The sequence below is a fragment of the Cherax quadricarinatus genome, chromosome 7 (genome assembly GCF_038502225.1).
Source record: "Cherax quadricarinatus isolate ZL_2023a chromosome 7, ASM3850222v1, whole genome shotgun sequence".
In the NCBI taxonomy this organism is placed as follows: Eukaryota; Metazoa; Arthropoda; class Malacostraca; order Decapoda; family Parastacidae; genus Cherax; species Cherax quadricarinatus.
Window position 1 is genome coordinate 3705082 of NC_091298.1, and position 13443 is coordinate 3718524.

Genomic DNA, 13443 nt, shown 5'->3' on the forward strand with positions numbered 1-13443 from the left:
GTTGGTAATGACCTGTGTTGGCGATGACCTGTGTTGGCGATGACCTGTGTTGGCAGTGACCTGTGTTGGCGATGACCTGTGTTGGCGATGACCTGTGTTGGCGGTGACCTGTGTTGTTAATGTCCTGTGTTGGCGGTGACCTGTGTTGGTAATGACCTGTGTTGGCGGTGACCTGTGTTGGTAATGACCTGTGTTGGCGGTGACCTGTGTTGGTAAGGACCTGTGTTGGTAATGACCTGTGTTGGTAATGACCTGTGTTGGTAATGACCTGTGTTGGCGGTGACCTGTGTTGGTAATGACCTGTTGGTAATGACCTGCGTTGGCGGTGACCTGTGTTGGTAATGACCTGTGTTGTTAATGACCTGTGTTGGTAATGACATGTTGGTAATGACCTGTGTTGGTAATGACCTGTGTTGATACTGACCTGCGGTGGCGGTGGCCTGTGTTGGTAATGACCTGTGTTGGTAATGACCTGAGTTGGCGGTGACCTGTGTTGGTAATGACCTGTGTTAGCGGTGACCTGTGTTAGCGGTGACCTGTGTTTGTAATGACCTGTGTTGGCGGTGACCTGTGTTGGTAATGACCTGTGTTGGCCTTGACCTGTGTTGGTAATGACCTGTGTTGGCGGTGGCCTGTGTTGGTAATGACCTGTGTTGGTAATGACCTGTGTTGGCGGTGACCGGTTGGTAATGACCTGTGTTTGCGGTAACCTGTGTTGGTAATGACCTGTGTTGGCGGTGACCTGTGTTGGTAATGACCTGTGTTGGCGGTGACCTGTGTTGGTAATGACCTGTGTTGGCGGTGACCTGTGTTGGTAATGACCTGTGTTGGCGGTGGCCTGTGTTCGTAATGACCTGTGTTGGTAATGACCTGTGTTGGCGGTGACCGGTTGGTAATGACCTGTGTTGGCGGTAACCTGTGTTGGTAATGACCTGTGTTGGCGGTGACCTGTGTTGGTAATGACCTGTGTTGGCGGTGACCTGTGTTGGTAATGACCTGTGTTGGCGGTGACCTGTGTTGGTAATGACCAGTGTTGGCGGTGACCTGTGTTGGTAATGACCTGTGTTGGTTATGACCCGTTGGCGGTGACCTGTGTTGGTAATGATCTGTGTTGGCGGTGACCTGTGTTGGTAATGACCTGTGTTGGCGGTGACCTGTGTTGGTAATGACCTGTGTTGGCGGTGACCTGTGTTAGCGGTGACTTGTTGGTAATGACCTGTGTTGGCGGTTACCTGTGTTGGTAATGACCAGTGTTGGCTGTGACCTGTGTTGGTAATGACCTGTGTTGGCGGTGACCTGTGTTGGTAATGACCTGTGTTGGCGGTGACCTGTGTTAGCGGTGACTTGTTGGTAATGACCTGTGTTGGCGGTGACCTGTGTTGGTAATGACCTGTGTTGGCGGTGATCTGTGTTGGTAATGACCTGTGTTGGCGGTGACCTATGTTAGCGGTGACTTGTGTTGGTAATGACCTGTGTTGGCGGTGACCTGTGTTGGTAATGACCTGTGTTGGCGGTGACCTGTGTTTGTAATGACCTGTGTTGGCGGTGACCTGTGTTGGTAATGACCTGTGTTGGCGGTGACCTGTGTTGTCGGTGACCTGTGTTGGCGGTGACCTCTGTTGGTAATGACCTGTGTTGGCGGTGACCTGTGTTAGCGGTGACTTGTGTTGGTAATGACCTGTGTTGGCGGTGACCTGTGTTGGTAATGACCTGTGTTGGCGGTGACCTGTGTTGGTAATGACCTGTGTTGGCGGTGACCTGTGCTGGTAATAACCTGTGTTGGCGGTGACCTGTGTTGGTAATGACCTGTGTTGGTGGTGACCTGTGTTGGCGTTGACCTGTGTTGGTAATGACCTGTGTTGGCGGGGACCTGTGTTGGCGGTGACCTGTGTTGGCGGTGACCTGTGTTGGCGGGGACCTGTGTTGGTAATGACCTGTGTTGGCGGGGACCTATGTTGGTAATGACCTGTGTTGGCGGTGACCTGTGTTAGCGGTGACCTGTGTTGGCGGGGACCTGTGTTGGCGGTGACCTGTGTTGGCAATGATCTGTGTTAGCGGTGACCTGTGTTGGTAATGACCTGTGTTGGCGATGACCTGTGTTGGCGGTTACCTGTGTTGGCGGGGACCTGTGTTGGTAATGACCTGTGTTGGCGGTGACCTGTGTTAGCGGTGACCTGTGTTGGCGGGGACCTGTGTTGTCGGTGACCTGTGTTGGCGGTGACCTGTGTTGTTAATGACCTGTGTTGGTAATGACCTGTGTTGGCGGTGACCTGTGTTGGTAATGACCTGTGTTGGTAATGACCTGTGTTGGCGGTGACCTGTGTTGGTAATGACCTGTGTTGGTAATGACCTGTGTTGGCGGGGACCTGTGTTGGTAATGACCTGTGTTGGTAATGACCTGTGTTGGCGGTGACCTGTGTTGGTAATGACCTGTTGGTAATGACCTGTGTTGGCAGTGACATGTGTTGGTAATGACCTGTGTTGGCAGTGGCCTGTGTTGGTAATGACCTGTGCTGGTAATGACCTGTGTTGGTAATGACCTGTGTTGGCGGTGACCTGTGTTGGTAATGATCTGTGTTGGCGGTGATCTGTGTTGGTAATGACCTGTTTTGGCGGTGACCTGTGTTGGTAATGACCTGTGTTGGCGGTGACCTGTGTTGGTAATGACCTGTGTTGGCGGTGACCTGTGTTGGTAATGACCTGTGTTGGCGGTGACCTGTGTTGGTAATGACCTGTGTTGGCGGTGACCTGTGTTGGTAATGACCTGTGTTGGCGGTGACCTGTGTTGGTAATGACCTGTGTTGGCAGTGACCTGTGTTGGCGGTGACCTGTGTTGGTAATGACCTGTGTTGGTAATGACCTGTGTTGGCGGTGACCTGTGTTGGCGGTGACCTGTGTTGGCAGTGACCTGTGTTGGCAGTGACCTGTGTTGGCGGTGACCTGTGTTGGCGGTGACCTGTGTTGGCAGTGACCTGTGTTGGCAGTGACCTGTGTTGGCGGTGACCTGTGTTGGCAGTGACCTGTGTTGGCAGTGACCTGTGTTGGCGGTGACCTGTGTTGGCAGTGACCTGTGTTGGCGGTGACCTGTGTTGGCAGTGACCTGTGTTGGCGGTGACCTGTGTTGGCAGTGACCTGTGTTGGCGGTGACCTGTGTTGGCAGTGACCTGTGTTGGCAGTGACCTGTGTTGGCGGTGACCTGTGTTGGCGGTGACCTGTGTTGGCGGTGACCTGTGTTGGCAGTGACCTGTGTTGGCAGTGACCTGTGTTGGCGGTGACCTGTGTTGGCAGTGACCTGTGTTGGCAGTGACCTGTGTTGGCGGTGACCTGTGTTGGCAGTGACCTGTGTTGGCAGTGACCTGTGTTGGCAGTGACCTGTGTTGGCAGTGACCTGTGTTGGCGGTGACCTGTGTTGGCGGTGACCTGTGTTGGCGGTGACCTGTGTTGGCAGTGACCTGTGTTGGCAGTGACCTGTGTTGGCAGTGACCTGTGTTGGCGGTGACCTGTGTTGGCGGTGACCTGTGTTGGCGGTGACCTGTGTTGGCGGTGACCTGTGTTGGCGGTGACCTGTGTTGGCAGTGACCTGTGTTGGCGGTGACCTGTGTTGGCGGTGACCTGTGTTGGCGGTGACCTGTGTTGGCAGTGACCTGTGTTGGCGGTGACCTGTGTTGGCGGTGACCTGTGTTGGCGGTGACCTGTGTTGGCATGGCGTGTGGTTGATGGTAACCTTTGTTATCTTCGCTCTGGTCTCTCATTTATTTTTGCGTTAGTATTATTGTTTAATATCCTTTCCGGACACTTATCCTGCCGTATCTGCCAGAAATTGTAATTTGTGTGCTTATTATAGAAAGGTTTCGTGTGAGACTTACTACAACGTGGCTGTGGTCCTCATTAGCGGCGGCGGAAAGTCTTCAGGGAGTCTAAACATCTTGTGTAATAAAAAAAAAGAATATGTAAGTACATTTATGTGGACTTCTAAGAGCGTCTCTTTCCTCTGAAGTTTATGACTATCTTCATCCTCTCCTCAATTCACACATTTCGTAAGGTTTCCTGAGGAAACTAAAAGATTGTGTCCCACTAAAACTTGATTAAGTAGAACTGTCGTAAATGGAAAGATACAAGTTCATACATTTGCATCTTTACTGGACAGATGTCTGACCTGGGACTTGGGTCACTCCGAATCAGGTCCCAGGACCGAGACTTGTCTAGTAAAATTGTCCTATTCCCTTGTTTTCTTTCATTGTTGTTGGTGTCACTGTGCTGCTACCGTCACAGCAACTTCAGAGTATTTTACTCAGTGCCTGAACTCCTGAAGCTACGAATAGATCTTGATAGGTGATGATTAGGTTACCTGGAGTTTACCTGGAGAGAGTTCCGGGGGTCAACGCCCCCGCGGCCCGGTCTGAGACCAGGCCTCCTGGTGGATCAGAGCCTGATCAACCAGGCTGTTGCTGCTGGCTGCACGCAAACCAACATACGAGCCACAGCCCGGCTGATCCGGAACTGACTTTAGGTGCTTGTCCAGTGCCAGCTTGAAGACTGCCAGGGGTCTGTTGGTAATCCCCCTTATGTGTGCTGGGAGGCAGTTGAACAGTCTCGGGCCCCTGACACTTATTGTATGGTCTCTTAACGTGCTAGTGACACCCCTGCTTTTCATTGGGGGGATGGTGCATCGTCTGCCAAGTCTTTTGCTTTCGTAGTGGGTGATTTTCGTGTGCAAGTTCGGTACTAGTCCCTCTAGGATTTTCCAGGTGTATATAATCATGTATCTCTCCCTCCTGCGTTCCAGGGAATACAGGTTTAGGAACCTCAAGCGCTCCCAATAATTGAGGTGTTTTATCTCCGTTATGCGCGCCGTGAAAGTTCTCTGTACATTTTCTAGGTCGGCAATTTCACCTGCCTTGAAAGGTGCTGTTAGTGTGCAGCAATATTCCAGCCTAGATAGAACAAGTGACCTGAAGAGTGTCATCATGGGCTTGGCCTCCCTAGTTTTGAAGGTTCTCATTATCCATCCTGTCATTTTTCTAGCAGATGCGATTGATACAATGTTATGGTCCTTGAAGGTGAGATCCTCCGACATGATCACTCCCAGGTCTTTGACGTTGGTGTTTCGCTCTATTTTGTGGCCAGAATTTGTTTTGTACTCTGATGAAGATTTAATTTCCTCATGTTTACCATATCTGAGTAATTGAAATTTCTCATCGTTGAACTTCATTTTGTTTTCTGCAGCCCACTGAAAGATTTGGTTGATGTCTGCCTGGAGCTTTGCAGTGTCTGCAATGGAAGACACTGTCATGCAGATTCGGGTGTCATCTGCAAAGGAAGACACGGTGCTGTGGCTGACATCCTTGTCTATGTCGGATATAAGGATGAGGAACAAGATGGGAGCGAGTACTGTGCCTTGTGGAACAGAGCTTTTCACCGTAGCTGCCTCGGACTTTACTCTGTTGACGACTACTCTCTGTGTTCTGTTAGTGAGGAAATTATAGATCCATCGACCGACTTTTCCTGTTATTCCTTTAGCACGCATTTTGTGCGCTATTACGCCATGGTCACACTTGTCGAAGGCTTTTGCAAAGTCTGTATATATTACATCTGCATTCTTTTTGTCTTCTAGTGCATTTAGGACCTTGTCGTAGTGGTCCAATAGTTGGGACAGACAGGAGCGACCTGTTCTAAACCCATGTTGCCCTGGGTTGTGTAACTGATGGGTTTCTAGATGGGTGGTGATCTTGCTTCTTAGGACCCTTTCAAAGATTTTTATGATATGGGATGTTAGTGCTATTGGTCTATTGGTTAGGTAAGGTTTGTCAGTAAACAAGACGTGTTTACTGAAGCGGGTCTTAGTCATATGATGACCCGCAACTGGAGCTTTTGGTCATCTGACTGAGACCTTCAGCTGGCTTGCAGGCCCACTCATTTAAAAATTGTTATAATGATAGGTGAGTGTCCTAGAGTTTACGTCCGAGGTCAGTCAGATCTCAAACGCGAAGATCACGGGATGTTTTGGTCCCTGAGAGAAGGGTCAGCCTGAGAGAAGTCAGGGCCAGCGAGGCCCCCTCCTCTACATGTCCCTGAGCTCCGACTTGCTGTTAACGTGTAAGTTTTCTTAGTTGTATGTAACTTTGCTTTTTAGTCTATTCTTTCCATAATTGTAAGCGTGTGTTAACTGGAACTATGAGTAAAAACTCGCAAGGAATGACCTTAATTCCTCTAGGCGCCGCAACTGGTCAGGACAGAAAAACTGTTGCGTGTACAGTGAAGATTAAACCGTGTACATGTTCACTCGTGCGCCCATACGCACATGCAAGCACATTCATGGTGACATGGAATGCCAGGAAACACTTTTCAGCCTCAGTGTGGTCAGCAATTGGAATGACCTGCATGGAGAAGGGGCAGAAGTAAATTCTGTCCACAGCATTAAGAATGGATAATGCCACGTCCGTCATGCTAGGAACAAGACTAGTTAAGAGGCAGTACCAAGTACTAATATTCAATCCCCTTAAGCACAACTTGGGGAGTACATGCACACACATTGGCTACATTACTAAAGATAACATTATATCATCTAAAATTAAGCGTACATGTGTAAGCGACAATTGACGTGGATTCAGGTATGACAAAATCTGTCTCGTGAATTTCCTACAGTTTTATTGCAGAGTAAAGAAAAACAAGATTACATAGCGTGCATCTTCCTTAACTATAAGAAAACATTTGACACGGCACTATAAGCTTGGCTGATAAAGAACCTGTTAGACCAGGAAGGAGAACCAAGAAACGTACTTTAGGTACGTGGAATAATGAACAGACGAGATAGTTTTTAGGAAAGGCTTCTGAGTGGACAAGAGTACAGTCCCCTGGGGATCAGTGCTTGACCCTCTTCTGTTTCTATTATGCATAAATTACTCACCAGGGGAAAGAGAATTCTATGTAACAATGTGGATAATTTGATGAGGAACATAAGAAAAACACTGGACAGCAAGGCCTCAGGAGGTCATGGAGAAGCTGCAGACGTAGTGAGGAAGATGGGAATTACAGTTCATTTCTAAAAGTTTTAAATAATGCGATTAAAGTGAAAAGACCTGACATGAAATACAACCTGAGAGACAATGTACAAGTAGGATCTGGGAATCAACATCACGTCAGTCATATCACCAGAAGCAAACATTAACCATACATCTTCAGTAGCATATTCTAAACTCTTCTAAGAATTGTATTGGAGAGTCTTATAATTTAGGAAATTATACACTATGTTGGGCCCATCTTGGAGCATGCAGAACCAACAGTGAACCCACACCTGATGAAACACACAAGACGAAAAAGTTAAGGACGAGGTTGATGCCCAAACTGAGTAGACAGGACTACGAAGACAAAGAAAATTGACTAACAACCCTGGAAGAGACTGTATATGCTGTACTTTTATCAAGATTGATGGATTGAATAAATTAACCCCAGACTGAGGGACTGATTACCTCAAACTCGTCCTCATCTTCCACCGTTCTTCTCTGTACTGGACTGAAGAAGCCCCTGGCTGGCGAAACGTTTCCAGAATAAAGATATTCAAATGCCACTCAAGTGTCTCGCTTATCAACTGTATTAGAGAGGACCTGGGAAGACATGACTAGCAAACATAACATTACACAGCAGCGCTGTATAACTCCTTTTGGGCTTAGCGCTTAGTTATGAGTACAATAATAATAGAAGGAATATATAGAGAATTAGGACAAGCTTCTTGATATGTAAGAAGGACCCTGGGGAAATAGACGCTAAAAATTCAGGTGGTTCATAGGCTGGACAGAGCCAAAACACTGTGTTCCTTGGCCAGTATTATAAATGTATTTCCCCAAGACAGATTGACTGTATTGTATACAAAGTGCAGGTCCCATCAGATCAGGATTAAAGAATTTTTAAATAAAGTTGAAACGAATTACCGAGTTTGTGTTAATTTTTATCTGCTGTAGTTTTGAGAGGCCTAAAAAATTTTCGTAGGTTCTAGACACTGTACCCATACCACCCGCTAGAGATGTTAGAAACTATTTAATCTCAGAGTAGTAAGTGGAAAGAGACCAGGAGCTATGGCTTAACTTCAAGCACACTTGCGCAGCTACAGAAACCTGTGTATATTCTCTCTCTCTCTCTCTCTCTCTCTCTCTCTCTCTCTCTCTCTCTCTCACACACACACACACACACACACACACACACACACACACACACACACACACACTGCAGTCAAATGGCCAAGTGTTTATAGACAAGTCTTTGACAACTGGTAACTACTATGCACAACGGTGTGGTGTCGTGAAGACGACTTCGATAAAGTCTTCGGACATACCAGGACTTATTTCACTGCCTGCCACCCACACGCACTCACACGCACCCACACGCACTCACACGCACCCACACGTACCCACACTCACTCTGTTACGGAATTAGAAACCAGATAAGTTTGTACGGAGAATTGGACTGAAATACGTCACTGAAGTGATAACCTCGGGTAGCTTTAAAAAAAATAGGAGCAGCGCTGTATAGCCCTTGTGGCTTAGCGCTTCTTTTTGATTATAATAATAATAATTTAAAAATAGGTTAGACAAGTAGGAGTGGGTGCGAGCTAGGCCCGGTAGGCCTACCGCAGTGCTCCTCCTGTGTTATGCAAATTAATGATGTTCTTCTTCAGTTTGTCATTAATAACTCTCTAAGCTCCCTAGAGGCCTGCTAGACCTAGCCAAGAATCTTTGCCTATTGATGGGAAATTATTAAAGTTGAAAACTGCTGTACCTGGAGAGGGTTTCGGGGGTAAACGCCCCCGCGGCCCGGTCTGCGACCAGGCCTCGCGGTGGATCAGAACATGATAACCAGGCTTTTACTGCTGGCCGCATGCAAACCGACGTACGAACCACAGCCCGGCTGGTCGGGTACTGACTTTGTGTCTGTCCAGTGCCTTCTTGAAGACAGCCAGGGGTCTATTGGTAATCAACCTTATATATGCTGGGAGGCACTTGAACAGTCTTGGGCCCCTGACACTTAATGTCTCTTAGCGTACTCGTGGCGCTCCTGCGATTCATTGGGGGAATGTTACATTTCCTGCCGAGTCTTTTGCTTTCGTAGGGAGTGATTTTCGTGTGCATATTTGGGACTAGTTCCTCTAGGATTTTCAGTGTATATATTATCATGTATCTTTCTCGCCTGTGTTTCAGTGAATACAAATAAAGGGATAGATGTAAAAACATGTATTGAGAACAATATACACTGTACTAAGAGTTCCATGATATCCCGTGCCAGTGTGGGCAGCAATCTTAAAAAATAGCTGCTGTTCTGGAAATTTCTGAAAGTTAAATAGCTGTGTTGGTGCTGTATCAAAACTGAGTTAATGCACGCAGCTTCATGTCTAGTAGCTTATTAGCTTGGTTATTCTTTTTTTAATTAACATTAGGTTTACGAATAAAAATAATTTTAGGCCAAAAAAAAAACATTGCAAAATTTTTTCACGCAGCTGGTCGCCTAAATGAGGAAATATTTTAAATACATGTTTATCTTCCCTTTGACCCTAGTGGGTTTAGTGTTTTTTTATTATATCTTCCCTTTCTCAATTTCCCCGTTTTTCTTTTTGTGACACACAGAGAGAGAGAGAGAGAGAGAGAGAGAGAGAGAGAGAGAGAGAGATGGGGAGGGGGTGTTCAGTGGCACGAAGTTTGCATCTTGCTAGCGGCCTGAGGCATAACATGGTTTGCAACCACTCAAGCTGGCGTTGCCTCGTTCCTGTAGTGCAGCTACTGATCGCATTATGAGCGCAGGTTCCCCAGCCTGAGTTAATGTTTCGTTCCAGTGGCTGCCTTCCAGGATCACCACTTGCAAGAACCTCCAGAGGTAATGTTTCATTCCAGTGGCTGCCTTCCAGGATCACCACTTGCAAGAACCTCCAGAGGTAATGTTTCATTCCAGTGGCTGCCTTCCAGGATCACCACTTGCAAGAACATCCTGGAAAAAATCACGACTGGGAACCTGGGTTCCACTACCAAGTCACTATAAACACGGAAGCAGCAACTACAAACTTATTCAGACTCTTTACTTATTAGTAAAGTTCTCAGTTACTTTTGCCTTTATTACTTTATTACCTACAAATTGTCCCATACTATTTTTGTTACCATAGGCTGTAAGACTGTCCACTACCATACCTTTTCCATGATAGGAGCGGCAGTAATAATCAGCTAGCTAATGATTTCATTATCCCCTTTACGGGTTTAGCGCTTTCCCCTGAATGGAGAATAAGTTTAGCATTACGATATTTCCTGGAAAAATAATCCATGATACTTAATTTATCTGGAAAAAAATCTTTCTCCCCAAGATGCATTTAAATATTATTCTGGTTATGTGGGATATTTGGGTGAAGAATATGGTTGTGGTGGAGAGGTTCACACGGCTGTATGGCAGTGTTGGTGTGACTGTTGTGTGGTAGTGCTGCCTCTAGTTGGTACAGCAGCAACAGCAGCGCTGCTGCAGCAATTGGCTCGAGTGGGGAAAACAGCAGCAGCCAGCATTCACAAGGACTCGAGGGGCAAACTGTGGTGACTCGTGAATTATTTCCCTTAGATTCTGTACATGTTTGTGTGAATGGTGTGAATGCTATGTATGGATTTCTCTCTCTCTCTCTCTCTCTCTCTCTCTCTCTCTCTCTCTGTATATATATATATATATATATATATATATATATATATATATATATATATATATATATATATATATATATATATATATATATATATTATATAATTTAACAAGTCGGCCGTCTCCCACTTAGGCAGGGTGACCCAAAAAGAAAGAAAATCTTCCCCCCCAAAAAAAATACTTTCATCATTATTCAACACTTTCACCTCACTCACACATAATCACTATTTTTTGCAGAGGTGCTCAGAATACAACAGTTTTGAAGCATATACGTATAAAGATACACAACATATCCCTCCAAACTACCAATATCCCAAACCCCTCCTTTAAAGTTCAGACATTGTACTTCCCATTTCCAGGACTCAAGTCCGACTATATGAAAATAACCGGTTTCCCTGAATCCCTTCAATAAATATTACCCTGCTCACACTCCAACAGATCGTCAGGTCCCAAGTACCATTAGTCTCCATTCACTCTTATCTAACAGGCTCTCGCACGCCTGCTGGAAGTCATATATATATATATATATATATATATATATATATATATATATATATATATATATATATATATATATATATATATATATATATATATATATATAATGAGAGAGCTGTATTACATTGTAAAAAAATCTATTTGGAACAGTTGAAAAAAAAGTTAAGCAAGTGACCAAAATATCAAAATACATAACTTAACCTACTAACACAACTAGAAATTCTGGTAGGTAAGATATGACTGGTGTGTGAACGACTGTATGAATATTATGAAGCTGTTAAGTTGAGATCTGGTTCTCAAAAACTAAATGGCTATAACTATGACCATAATTTTTAAAGGGGTGGACGGGTAAGCCAGCAAAAAGCCTCGGTCAGGTCACTAAAAGCTCCAACGGCGCGTTATCATCCGACTATAACTCGGGTCAGGAAACTCTTGTCATATTTCCTCACGAACGTTACTTAACCTAACTGGTTCTCACTTTTTCCAGGACCTGAGAGAGGATGAGGTCGAGTCTGTGTGGTGTTGAGGTCACATCTCTGAAGTTTGGTGCTGTGAAGCACTATCCTGAAGCCCCACACAGACGAGAAAGAACTGTCAAATCTCCAGAGGTAAGAGGATAGTAACAATTGTCATATCTATTGAACTTCCCTCATCCCTTGCAGGGGTAAGGGAGATCGTCAATAATTTAGTTATCAAGTAATTTAGAGGGAACAGGGCGATAACTTAGTGTAGATAATAAAATACTCGTGCCACCAACAAATCATTTTATAATTGAAAGAATATTACGCTAGTGCTCTGTACTAGTTCTTAACAGCAGTGTACAGAGGAAGTCATGGTACAGAAACACAAACGTAGTTACGTGAAATCTTTATTGGCGACGTTTCGCGCATGTATTGGCGAAATATTTGTAATTTAATTATGCCCACAGGCCTGCCTGCTAACTTTCATGCTGTGGACAAGTTCTGGATCCAGGGAATTGGGTCTACCCCCTTCTTTCCTCTGATCAAACCTGAATGATCCCCATGGGTTGAGAGTTTCCTCCCCAGGAATTTATAATAAAAACCAATGTAAAAAAAAATGCAGCTGTAGCCATAAGCTGTGAATGACATCTCTACAACAGGAATATTTTAATAAGGAAATATTAATTTAAAAAGAACTTCAGAATTGTCAATGCATCATGCATGATGAACTACGTTGTCTGGAGTGCCGTGCAAGAAGCTAATGCAATAATGCAGATTGCTCTAGTCTTCCTGTGAGAATTAAGCGTCAGTGTAGACTCACGACATTCATATATTAGTGGTTTTTGTGTAGCAACGAGTCAGGTGTAGTAATGGAATAATTTTTTGTAATGGTCAGTGGCACCTGATGTACTAGAATACAGTATGGGTGTAGTCACGTGTGGTAGACGAGTCAGGTGTGACGGATGAGTTGGGTAAATACAGATCCCGTCAGTTTTATTATGTATACAGTGCTTATCAGTCAGGTGGTTCTTAAGGCACTTGACATGGGTCCATTGTCTTTTGACCTTTAGTTGTGTCATTGCCCCTATCACGAGGGTGCGGCTGAGGATTTTATTCGGAAGGTTAGTAGTCGAAGATAACTCAAGAAAGCCAACATAGATTGTTTTCTGTCGTTACCCCATTAATGAATTGAGGGGATGAAATGATGGCAAGGAAGGTATATTACATGACCTGAGAGCACTGAGTTTTCGTGTGGATTTCAAGGACTTGCCAGCACACAAAAGCAAAATTGTGTATAATCCTAGAGACGAATTAAAGTTTTCTTCTCAGGAAAAGGGGACGAGCTGGTAACTTATCCAGGACACTATCCCATTACAGGAAAAAAAAAACAATTGGGAATCCTTTCTGGCGAGTGTCAACCATATTCAGGCGTTCAGACTTCATACGAATTGCTGGAACAAGGTGTATTTCTGGAACATACTGGCCTTTATAACAGCCCCACCCCTCAAGGAAGGTTCCTTGACGCTGGTGAGGGGCTCTTGATCTAAGGAATTTGATCTGTGCTCCAGTTCCTTGAATGAAGCCTGAATACCTTCCATCCCCTCCCCCCCCCCCACACGCACTGTATAGTCCTACGGTTTTAGCGCTCCCCCATGATTAAAATTACACAACCCCAGTTGTGGTTGTCAAGAAGAAATGTGGATCTGTTAGACTGTGTGAAATAGAAAACTAAATAAGGCCACAAAGAGACTTTTTCCCTGCAGAGGCTTTATGGGATCCCTCGATGCCTTGGCAAGAGCCTAATGGTTCCCTACCATTGACGTTG

General features: G+C 45.3%; 1 long non-coding RNA gene across 1 annotated transcript in view; it reads left to right on the forward strand.

The window, feature by feature from the left end:
- The window catches only part of LOC138852333 (uncharacterized), a 62491-nt gene that overhangs the window by 45065 nt on the left and 3983 nt on the right, over window positions 1-13443 (forward strand). Inside the window, exon 2 of the long non-coding RNA XR_011391654.1 lies at window positions 11645-11765. This is a non-coding gene — a long non-coding RNA (uncharacterized lncRNA). The remainder of the gene's footprint in view (window positions 1-11644; window positions 11766-13443) is intronic.